We start from the raw sequence: 13,640 nt of genomic DNA on the forward strand, positions 1-13,640 counted from the left end.
AGTAAACTTAAAAAATTTAGATGATGTGCTTGGGCCATGTGAAGTATCGTTGGCAGACTTGGCATTACTCATTTTTCCTTTTCCTTTGTCCGAAGTTTTCATAGGTTCTGGAACCTCAGATTTCATTGGGGCCTTGAAGGCTTGAGGTTTCTTATCCTTAATGATATCTGGTGATTCGCAGGTTATTTCTTCTTCAGAGTCAGAGTCAAGGAAATCTCTTGCGGATTTCTCAAAATCAAAATGCTCATGGATGTTTGTGGGATGAATGGGTTCAGAGGTTGATGGTTCAGAGTGATCTGTTGGGGATTCCATCGTTTCTGATTTCGTAGACGAACTTCCAATGTCTCTTGGATGGTTCATCGATTCATCATATGATGGCTCTTTACTAAGTTTCTCTTTCTCATCAACAGCACTTGCTGATGAAGTAGTGGGATTGATGACCAGAGGCTCTGGATTAACCATAAGGTTTCCATCGGTATCTGATGTGAAGGCATTATTCCCTTCATCATAATTCTTACTTGTGATGCTCTCATATACCACATTTTCAAAATCATGTCTCGAGAGAACATTTTTTCCATCGACCTTAACCCTCTTGAAATTTGCTTTAGGTTTTGGGAAAAAGTCGGGTTTTTGAATGCATCCAAGTTTGAAAGTGGATTCAAGGGTGGATATCTTAGATTCGATGAAACAATCTAAATCATTGAACCCAATCCCTTGATAATCCTTTTGACCATTAAGTTTTTTGTAGACGTCTTGGCATCCTTATATTTCTTCATAAGGAGTTCATTGGTTTGAAGCTTCTGATGAAGAACCTCCCTTTCTTTTTGGAAGAACTCTTTGAGAGCAACTGAGTTAAGCCTTTCTGCCTCAGATTCCTTTAAGGCCTTTACCATCTTTTCTATGTCCCTAGTTATTTTCTTGTCCAGATCCAGAAGCTTTTCTTCCTCTGATTTTTTGAGTGATGCGATGCGAGTCTTTTCTTTCTCAAGTTCAGCTTTTTCTTCGGTTAGAAGATCAGTCTCTCTCTTGTAGAAACTGAGTTTTTTTCCGCTTTTATTCTTTCAGATGTTTCAAAATTTAATTTTTCCTTAAGCTTTATAAAATCCTCTGAATGTTTCATAACCCTTAACTCTAGCTCTGATGGAGCAGAGCTGGTTTCATCGATGGGAGAGTCACATACCTGTTCATCAGAGTCAGAGGCGGATTCTGCATTGGACGTAGCCATGAGACAAATGAGTGCCTTGTCTTCTTCATCAGACGAAGAATCAGACACCCAATTTTCCTTTTCAGCCATCTGGCTTCGCTCCTTCGGATTGTACTTATATTTAGTTTTGTAGTAGTCTGCATCCTTCACCAAGCGTCATCTGCATTCTTTTGAAAAATCACCTATCTTTCCACATATATAACAACGGAGATCATTTTTCCTTCCATCTATGTCTTCTTTTCTTTCTTCTCTTCTCTCTTCTCTTTCTTCCTTTCCCTCTCTTCTTTGTTCCCTCTGATGGAACTTCATCGGTTTCTGCTCATATGAGGGCTGGAACTTCTCTCTTCTAGAGTCTCTTCTTTCAAATGGCTTCTTGATGAACTTTTTCTAGAACAGTTTTGTTATCAAGGCCAAAGACTTGGCAAAGGCTTTGAGATCATCATCAGAATCGAATGTTTCGTCTTCAGATTCTGACTCTACTACCAGTGCCTTCTTTTTCCTCCTGTGGTCTCTGGTGGAGGTCCTTGAAACTTCCTTTTCTTCTGCAGCAAGAGCAAGAGGTCCACCGATGGACACTTTTCACTTTATAATGTCCTTTTCTTGTGCAGCAAGTGTTCCATATACATCATGAAGTGACCAGCTGTCTAAGTCCTGATTTGCTTGGAGGGACATCGACAGCTGAGCCCACTCATCACCAAGACTCTTGAGAAACAAAACATTATTTTCTTCCTTCGTCCTGGAGATGTCGTTTCGGTGACATTGATTGATCAACGTATTGAAACAATCATACGTCTTCTGAATCGGTTCACCAGCAAGAGCCTTGAAATTAGTATACTCGTTGAGGCATTGAGCCCTACAATTCTTCTTCGTTTTGGCACCTCCTTCCAGTTGACTAGCCAGCTCGTCCCATATCTCCTTTGTGGTGGTGCATGCATCGAGGGCTTGAAAGATTTCATTGAGAATGGCCATTATGATGAGTCTTTTAGCTTTTCTATCTGCCTCTACTCGCTCAAGATCATTTTCATCCCAATTCTTTTCGTCCTTGGGCATGAAGTATGCAGCAACTTCTACTGTTGTGCTTGTTCCTGGGACTCTTGGAACAAGAGTCTGAGGAATGTAGGGACCCTCCATAACAAATCTGAAAAGATTCATGTCCATCCCTTCCAGAAAATTCACCATTCTGATCCTCCATTGCGGGTACTCTTCTCTTTGAAGAGTTGGAGGCTTGGTGTGGAAACCTACACTATATGCAGAATTCCAGTTGGCCATTACAGATTTTGAAGAGAAAAAGTGCGCTTTCAGAGAAGATGAGTATGAACTCGAAAATGGATGGTAAAAATGAATTGAGAGATTTTAGATGTGATCGATTTGATTGAAGAACAATCAATTGGCTCTGATATCAATTGTTGATCCCAGATCTCTCAATAACACTAATACTTAAGTTATGAATAACCTAAATATGTCTTGTGGATGAATAAAATGAAGAACACTCAAGAACACAAGATGAATATTCAAGAATATACTGGGTGCCGAATGATTCATTTTATTCCAAATGATTGTGTAAAAAGCATAACAGATTACAAGAGTGCTAACGCCTATTTATACTAGAAAGCTAAATAAGGAGATTGCTATCTATGGAAGATATTATGCAAATCACTTATGAAAAGGAAAGCTTATCTAGACATGGAAAGTAAATAAAACAAAGTAAATCTTTGAGAATCCAGTTGTCGATTTATCATCTCCAGCTGTCTTTTATGGGGCGTTGATCAACCAAGTCTTGATATCTTCTTCATCGGGTGCCTGTCGTGGAAGACTCCAAGTGTTGGTAACCAGAAGGGTTATGGAGATGTGCTTTTCATCGCACCTCTGGGTTGTTCATCGGCCTTCTGTTGTATTGGACACTTAGTCTTTTTTCCTGACAGTCTTCCATCGGCCCTCTGCTCTTTCACATTTGTTGTTTTTCATTACTTTTACAAATATGAGTTATGGGGTCTAACAGTTTATGAAGCCTTTTACAATTAAAGATCAAATAATAATAATAAACAAATGAGACAAGGAAATTGGTGAAGAGGAAAATCCCTTTAACAACGGAAAAAACAACGGACGATAAGAAATGTCGTCGATGCAGTATGGACGTCAATCAGGCACATCGTCCTTAGTAACAACTATTACAATGATCTAAGAAAAGAAATGCTTCGATCGTGGAAAATTGTATAAGACAACGATTGCTTTTGTGATTTTCTCTTTGTAACTTCGAAAATTTTCCAATACTCTAGTGTCTTCGTGTGTAAATGTCTTTTCTCAAATCTTGTTGGTCTTTCTATAGGTACTCTGGATGACTGTTCCAACAATCATCATTCAAGGCCTTTGTGGAGACAACGATCGCCTTTTATGGAGACAACAGTTGCTGTTAGGAACATGAAGAACAAATACATTAACTATTTATATTATGACATCAACTATTTATTATTATTATGTGGTGTAATGCAATTTGAATCGTTGTCTGAGTAATTTAAAATTTCAAACCAAATCACATAGTAAGGTATTGAAAAAACAATACGAAGTAAATCGTATCGTGAAAGCTCTCAATCTCTAAATCATACGATGCATGTAGGTTATGCGATTTGAGTAGGGGTATTCCTGCATGTGTTACAATCATATTAATAATGATGTTGGGAGTTACATCCATGATAATAATGATGTCGGGAGCTACATCCATGATAATTAATGTCATAATTGTTAGTCTGATTATTTGCTGATTGAATATTGTAATCGCTGTTAATGAAGATTGATTACATTAAATAAGGCAATCACCTTTTTGAAAGGTCTTAATTGACCATGACCAAGGGTTATTTTACAAGCAATATACGACAAATGATAGGCAACAAGAAACAGGCGACAATCAGTCATGATATGTTAAGATGCCATCTCAAATGACTATTGATATGATATGTCTAAGATAACCAAATTTCATGGTTATTAACGTATGTGAGGGATATGAGGATATTATTCTCGTCGGTCGAGGGTGTGATTTTTTACCCAAACAATATGCACCTTTTCAACTATTTTGAATATTCGATATGGTTCTTCCTATTTCGTAGTCAGATTACCTGCGTTTGGTTCTTGCGTGTTAGGGAATACACTCCATAAGACGTAATATCCTTCTTAAAATACTTTGATTTGACATTTTTGTTAAAATGTCGTGCAACCAACTGCTGCTGAGCGGCCATTTTCAGAAATGCCGATTGTTGTGTTTTTCGAATGTGTTGAGATCATAACTTAAATTGATCAGGTTATTATCAACAGAAGTATGTCGTACGACGAGTATATTTACTTCGACGAGTAAGATATGTTCTAATTGATATTGGTTCATGTAATATAGTTAATTTAGTTCCTATATGCATAAATTTTATGATAATGTGATTGAATTGAAATTAGTTCAAATAAGCATGAGTTTTATGATGATATATTCTAATTCACATTGGTTCATGTATGTAAGAATGTTATAAAAAAATGTTACAGCTTGATTGGATCATATCATGTATTTGGTTTGGTTCATATATGCATGAATTTAAAAATAACACCTTCTACTGGTTTGGTTCATATATGAACTAATTGGTTTGGTTCATATATGCATGAGTTTTAAGGTAAGGTCTTCTAACTATTTTGATTCATATATGCATGATTTTTGTTTTATTGATGTTATACCTATTAATAATATTTGAATCTAAACACTGAATTGCTCTGTCTATTTAGCCGGACGGAGTCTTGGAAGAAAGTTTAATTGAGACACAAAGATTTAATATTTTCAAATCAAACATCACGGTTGCATTATGGGATAATGTAGATTTGATTATTTTGAGACCATATGATCTGGTAACATTTCAACTATTTAAACAGTAAGTTCAAAAAAAATACACATTAGGATGAATTTTTTTTAATAAGTTTCTCTTTGTAAAATAAAATAGATATTTTTCCCGATTATCCAATCAAGTCACTTCTTTCTTTTTGTATACAATGTGAAGAACCCATAATTACTGTGATAAAAAAGTGCTACCAAAGTCTTAATTGAAAACAAATAGAGCATTCTACCATATAGACTGGTAAGATAGTATTGTTTCGATTTTCCCAATTCATAAATGAACATATTTTCAAAATGGCTTATAAGAATTAACAACAATTAAATAACCTTCTTCTATATTATGCAGCATGAATTGTTCATAACATATTTAAGGTCAGTTGAGCATCCAAAAAGTTGAGAAATTATTCCACTACATCCATATAAACACATACTTAAGTAGTGCTACAATCAAAACAATGTTGATTGTTGCAACACTCGTGTTTTTACGGTTACTCGTATAAAGGTGTAGATATGTTTTAGCAAGTCATTCACTGTCCAACCATTATTGAATGTTTGTGGCATTTGAATCAAGAGTCATGGTTGTGTCTGGATGAAAGAAAAAGTGTACTGGAAGTCATCTGGGGCATTAAGGGACCTCCCATGCAAGTTTGGTTATGCGAGAAGTCGTAAATCAGCTTAAAAACACAACAAAGTGCCAAGTTGGTTGTCTGGTGAGTTAAAGTCACTTCAAAAGTAGCGTTAGGCTATAGAAGCCTGTTTTGGACTCGGGAAAATTTCCACACTAGATAAAGTCTCTTGGAAATTTGTGTGGAGGCCTGACCTGCACAAAAAGACCGAAAATCGAGGTTTTCTTCAATTGGCCATAGCTTCTTCATCTCTACTTCGTTTTCGGAAATTCTTATTGCTATGGATTCGTTTTTTGAGCTTTTCAATATGGAAACATTGATGATTAAAATTTCTTGATGTTTTTGGGTTCATAGAAGTTGAAGGGCAAGATCACATATTTGTCTTTTGAATCTAGAATTTGGTTCTTTTGCACCAACAACTCTCATTCTCTCTTGGTTCTCTTCTGTGTATGTTTTTGGAAGAGAAGGAGGTGTTTTGAGATATTTTCATCATAAACTTAGAAATTTGTCTTGGGGTCTAAAGTCTTCACCAAAGGAAGCTCAAGATTTGGGATAAATCTTAGATTTAGCTTAAATCTAGCAAGGTGAATTCAAGTTGCTTTGTGAAAACTTTGTACATGCCAAAAATGTAATATTTTTAAGTCTTAAATATTTTACTTGATATTTATCAAATGTGTTGTTTAGTTGACGAGTTTTACATATGTGATACATTTGATTTTATGAATCTTGTGAAATGCTATTATTTGGGATTTTGGGGACACTTTGGTAAATAAATATTGAGAGTGTGTTATTTTGTTGATTTATTTCATAAATGGAGATTTTTATGTAATGCACTCTTAGTGTCTTTGGTTTTATAATTGTTGGGTCATTGACCAGCATCTTCCTAAATCGAAACGTGGCGCTGACTGATACGCTATAAGGAAATAAGTTGCGCCTTCTCCACCAGCAATTGCTTTTGGCGTAGTGGTAAGCGCTTGGATCCTAACATGTGGTATCAGAGCAGGTCACGTGTTCGAATCCCATGGTGTGCATAATAATGCGAAAGGCATGTTGTGCAGCCATTGACTTCTAGCGAAGATCTTGTTAGTGCTGGCAGATGCTGGGGGGAAGATTGTTGGGTCATTGACCAGCATCTTCCTAAATCGAAACGTGGCGCTGCCTGCTACGCTATAAGGAAATAAGTTGTGCCTTCTCCATCAACAATTGCTTTTGGCGTAGTGGTAAGCACTTGGATCCTAACAATAAGCCCTTTGAAAAACACACATTATCGTCTTAAAGAGTATTTTGGAGATAAAAATAGTATGGTTTAGTTTGGTGAATGTCGATGATGGGATTCTTGAGTTAATCATATTTTTGGAGCATGTGTTTGCATAACCATTGGTTTAATGCGTTTTATTGCTTACAATGGCTTCTATTGGCAAGTCATTTGTGTTGTTGATCTTTTGACTCGGTTTTGACTCGAATGAGTCTTAAGGGAAATTTTTCCGGTTTATTTGCTCTATGATGAGCCTTTGGAGTTATATGCGATTATGGCATATCTATTTGGAATTACATGTTTTAAGTGCATTGGTCATTCAGTTGGAGTCATGTAATGCAGATTGTAATGCAATAGATCTATAGGCATATGAGTTAGTTCTAGTAGGATGAACATTCTTGTACTATAACATGGAATAGGCATTGGGTCTTCATAAGAAATAAGGTATGGGCTCTTTGAGTCGGACATTGGCCATTGACCAACAAAAAGTAATTTCTTGTGAACAAGCTTAACTAGGATTTTTTGAGATCCTAAGATATAGACCTAGTATGGTTGAACTTGGTAGCTATACAAACAATAGACATGGAATTGTTGAGCTTGTTAACTTATTAAACTATAGACTTCGAGAGGTTGATCTTTATGAATGTGTAATTTGTAATGATGCTCATATAACATAGATATGTGACCTACTTTTGTGTTTCATCATATTCAATGGAATCGGGTATCCCCCATCACTGAATATGAGTTTTGGGTATGAAGAGTATCCACGATTTGATGTTCCAAATGTCGTTTATTGTTTATATTTGGTTGCTTTGTGGTACTTGAGTCTTATTCATGTTTTCTGGTATTTGAACATTAAGTTTTATTTTTGGCTGTGTGAGTTTTGGGTTTTGGTTTTGTATAAATAGGTATTTTGATTAATGGGTTTTCATAAAAAAATGGTAGGTTTTAGAAATATGTTTCTTTTATGATAAAGACATTTCATTTGCGAAATTATGATTTAAAATCAGCAGTCGTTTGGTTTTACTGTTTTATGATTATGATGAAAACTGCTTAGGCATTAAGCCTAACCCTTTTTATTTGTCGGCATATGCATCAGGTCCTAGATGAGAAATGACACTAGTAAACACTATGAAGAATTGGGTGTGTGTTAGAGATACATAAAATAATTAACAAATTGGAGACTTCTTCCGCATTTGGAGATAACGACTTTATTGGGTTTCCGTAACACCTAACTTTGACCTAGTCTTTATGTAAGGCTTGGTTTATCAATTGTTGATCTTAAATCTAGATTTGTTATTCAAGATAATTTGAGTATTGGTTTATAGAAAGAGATTTATCATTTATTCGATGCATTATCTAAAATTTTGAATTAGTCGCTTTTTAAAGTTTTAAGGGTGCTACGATTGTGGGATCTTCAACTCTTCGTCATGCAACACATGGAACATTACGTAGGGCAAGATATACAATGATGGGATTGTGGATTTTTGGTGAATCCAAAGCCCCAGAAACAACAAATATATCTCCTGCGATACAAGTATGCCTTAAAGACGTTGCTTTCGAAAATTAGAATGTGAAGGGAAAGAGTAAGTGATAAAGTTGAAGAATTTGAATCATTTAAAGAAGGCAAAAATAAATACTTTGAAGCTCTAGCAACGACAAATAAGGCTGAAAAGCAGTCTAAGATTTTAATGAGAAAACAATTAACTACTTTTGATAAGTTTATGTGATGCACATATGGAATAACTATGGTAGTATGATTGCAATTGTTTTTTTTAAGTATATAATATTTATATACGGCAAATGCAACAAATAAACTCACACACCCTTCTCACTTATGGTGAGGTTTGAACCCCTAACCTTCAAGAAGGCTAAGAGCTACGATACCGCTAGGCCAAAGGCCCTTTGGTATGATTGCAATTGTTCTTGGCACACATTATGGTAGTTTGAAATGTTCACATATGAAACTATTATAAACACACATATGTGATGTTTATATGTGAAACTATTATAAACTCACATACGTGAATCTATAAGTTCAACATATGATTCACATATACTTATGGATTATCATATTATATCATATGAGTATATGAATTGACATATGATATCATATGAATATATGAACTTCAAGTATTCAAATATGATATTAGTTATTTTTTTACCTCTTCACATATGAATCTATTGATATGATATGACATCATATGAATTGACATATGATATCAATGGACTCACATATGATATTAGTTATTTTGTACATGTTCATATATGAATCTATAAATTCACATATGAACTATTTCCTCATTCACATATGAACTTATGGATTCATATATAATATTATAAGAAACTATGAACTGAATGGATTAAAATATAATATTAGTTGTTTTTGTACCTGTTCATATGTGAATCTATTATACACACATATGTGAATATATGAGTTTACATATGAACTATTTAATTAATTCACATTGAACTTATGAATTAATAATACTCATGACAGAAAAAAAATTAACATTTATTCCATTTATTCATGAAAAATAACTATCAACATATGAACCAATAAAATGTTACTCATCCACATTCTTTAATGGGAAATTGTGAGAATCATGATGCTCAATCTTTTGACTGTCTCTACACAATCTCTTTCTCTTTCGATTCTTTTTCGATGTTTTCTCCTGTTTACCGATCAAACGTTTTTCAATTCCACAACCTTTATTATTTGATCTTTCTCTTTCCATCAAATGTCTCTACACAATCTCTTTCTCTTTCGATTCATTTGGGTTTGATGCACTAGCAATGATATTTGATCTAAATGTGAATTGTTTATTGTTTTTTGATATTTGTGACTTAAGAAATGTGTAAAGTGTGATGGAAAATGGTCTTTTCTAAAATTAGATAGATAAATAATTAAATGCCTGAATAATTTATGAGTTCAATATATATATATATATATATATATATATATATATATATATTCAAATCATAATAAATGAACTCTCTATCATTTTTATAATTATCTTAATTTATTGGGTTGTATTGGTTGTACAAATGCGATGAGTTGTATTTGAAACAAACTCTCTCTCTCTCTCTCTCTCTCTATATATATATATATATATATATATATATATATGCTGAGTATCCAACCAGAAAATAACTTTATAATATATCTTTTTATAACTTCTCTCTTTGAATTTTGAATTAAGACCGTATTATTTGTTAGGCTTTTCAATTTGTAATTGCAATGATACCCGAGTTTTAAGAATTAGCAATTTCTAACTTTTCTAATCAATCAACCATATTAAACTTAAGTTTATGTATCAGCTGATTTGTATTAAAACACAATATAATTATAAAAATAAAATCAAAAGGGCGAAAAATAGAGTGAAACATAAAGTAGAAATATGGGTTCAAGTTCTCATTTTGGAGTCGAAACACATTCTATCATATTGCACAGATACACAATTAGTATATATATATATATATATATATATATATAGAGAGAGAGAGAGAGAGAGAGAGAGGAGCGATCAAATGAAAACCACTCCAATTTATAAAAACCGTAAAAACTACTCTCATTCGTCGATTTCATTGTTTAATCTTATGAAACTTTTTCATGAAATTGTTAATCTTGTGAAATTGTTCCATATAATACTTTTTTTGATGAAGTTGTTTCATATATGGTTATGAAATTGTTTCATATACTAATTAATGAAACTGTTTCATGTATTTCTCTAAAATTAATGAAACTGTTTCATGTATTTCTCTAAAATTAATGAAACTGTTTCATGTATTTCTCTAAAATTAAAATAATGAAGATGATAATATCCATGATTAACAGCATTCACAATAAAAATGATTAATCAATCTCTCATAATTACAAAAAAATGAACAAAATGAAAAATTATGATTAGTTGAATGAAGTTTGTACGGTTTGTACAAATTAGGTGGTTTTTATTTGAACGCTCCCCTATATAGATATATATATATATAAGGAAGGATTCAAACGAAAACACCTTCATTTTACGAGAACGCGAGAACACCCTTTTACAATAGACAATCACATGTGATACTATTATTCCATCACATATGATACCGATATGATACTAAATCAGAGACACGGACGATTTTCAGCACGATCTTGGTTGCGAGCCAAGTCGCCCTTACATCACTAAGCCCTCTCACATGTATTATCACATGTGATAAGGATGTTGTTGATATGATACTAAAATCTATCAAGACCATCACATAGGATGCTAAATCATAGACGCAGACAAACCTTTGACGCTGCCTAAGTCGTAGAACATGTTTTCTGCATGCCATCAAGTCCCCTCACGCGTATTATCACATGTGATAAGGGTGTTTTCGCGTTCTCGTAAAATGGAGGTGTTCTCGTTTGAACCTCCACGTCTATATATATATATATATGTATTATATATATATATATATATATATATATATAGGGGAGCGATCAAATGCAAACCACTCAATTTGTACAAACCGTGCAAACCTCATTCAGCCAATCATAATTTTTCATTTTGTTCATTTTTTTGTAATTATGAGAGCTTGATTAATCATTTTTATTGTGGAGGGTGTTAATCATAGATATTATCATCTTCATTATTTTAATTTTTAGAGAAATACATGAAACAGTTTCATTAATTTTAGAGAAATACATGAAACAGTTTCATTAAGTATTATATGAAACAATTTCACAATCATATATGAAACAACTTGATCAAAAAAAGTATTATATGAAACAATTTCACAAGATTAAACAATTTCATGAAAAATTTTCATAAGATTAAACAATGAAATCGACGGATGAAGTTGGTTTGCACGGTTTACACAAATGAGGGCGGTTTTTATTTGATCACTCATCTATATATATATATATATATATGTTGTGTGTGTGTATATGTATGGAAAAGCAAATTTAAATAAAAATACTAAATATTAGGGAAATATAAGAAGGGAAGTAAAATGATTTCTTTTAATTAATGTTTCCGGTCTAAAATCGTTATTTTTTGATTTGTTTAAATGAAAATGATTATTTATAATAATAATAATAATAATAATAATAATAATAATAATAAAATGGGTAGAAGCATGTGATGACAAATGTTGATATTAATTATCACTTGGTGGGATAATGGAAACAAGATTTTGATTGCAAGTACACGACAATGTTTGTGGAGTTGGGTTTGGAGTTGCTTCCACCAATTTCAATCAAACCTTCAAAGCAAAGATTCCATCACTGCATAAGTACAAACAAGCTTCGTCCACTTTTCAGATTCCCCTGCATCTATATGTACACAGAAAGTGACAGGTAGTTTATTATGCAACCCCTTCATTTTTACAACCGATGCAATCAGATGTGAGTCGTTCATGATTTCATCTATGGACAAAATTTGATCAATGGTAAATGGGTAATTAATAAATATTTGGGCAATTTATTATTAAAAAATTAATGGCATTTAGGGGTAATTTAGGAATAAAAAATCATCAATTATGGTTGTTTGGAGATAATAAGAGAGAAATCAGTTTCTTGTATACACTCACCCTATAAATCACATACTACTCATTCAGGGGGCGAATTACAACGGAAGGAAATCGAAATCGATTGACGAATGAAGGAATGTAAATAAAGATAATTTATGATACGATTTTATTCAAAATTACTAACTTTAGGGTTCTTGATTTCAAATCAGACAATGGGCGTTCAAGACGAACACAAACAGTAGCCGATGATGGTAAAAAAGGTTAGAAACTACATATTAAGTATTTTAACCAAGATTCCTAATTGACTACGTTCAAATTAGATGAATTTGTTTTCATCATTGGATAATTTTAAGTTTCAATGAAGATTACGATAAATATTATTTTTTATTAACTAATGCATATCAAGTGTTTGATTAAATTACTCAATGAAGTTTACTTTTGTTTCATGAAAAGTATATGAGTTCAAAATTGATAAAAATTTAATATTATGGAGCGCATTTCATGAATCGACCTTTTTTATAAATCTTTTTCATGAACTTGTTGAAAATTGAATATAAATGAATAATTAGTAAAACAACATATATGAATATTTGCATCATTCAATTGGTGAAGATATGAATATGATTGAACTTTTAAGTTATTTGAGACCCTCCTTCATGGTTACTGCAACTGTTTGGTTTGTGAACCTGTTCATATATGAATATGGTTGCATCATTGGTACAACCACAAGACATTTCATGCCAAAACTCAATACTGCTTCAGTATTAGTGCCTTTGAATAGTTCATACAAATTATAAAATTTGTTTCATGAATATGTTAGTCAATAGTCTATGTCGATACTTGAATGTGGATGAATCATTTGGTTAAACCAAAAGAATATGGTTGCATCATTTTAATCCATTACTGAATGTAATTGCATCATTTGGTTAAACAAAAAGAATATGGTATCTTCATTTGATAATATTTACTTAAGGTGGTTGCGTCAATTGTTTCCATTGTTGAATGTAGTTGGATCATTAATTTGTATTATCAATAGTGATGATCGCAATACCAACATTCAAAACCTAAAAACCCACAATTTGAACGCTAATAATTCCTTGCTTCTTGAGATCTTGCTGGATCTTTTTGAGGATCATCAGGCGGTGAATAGCAGCGAGTGTTGGTCCCAAAAGGGTCTACAAGAATACTAAACAG

Source organism: Cynara cardunculus (genome assembly GCF_001531365.2).
Source record: "Cynara cardunculus var. scolymus isolate 2C chromosome LG 2, CcrdV1, whole genome shotgun sequence".
NCBI lineage: Eukaryota > Viridiplantae > Streptophyta > Magnoliopsida > Asterales > Asteraceae > Cynara > Cynara cardunculus.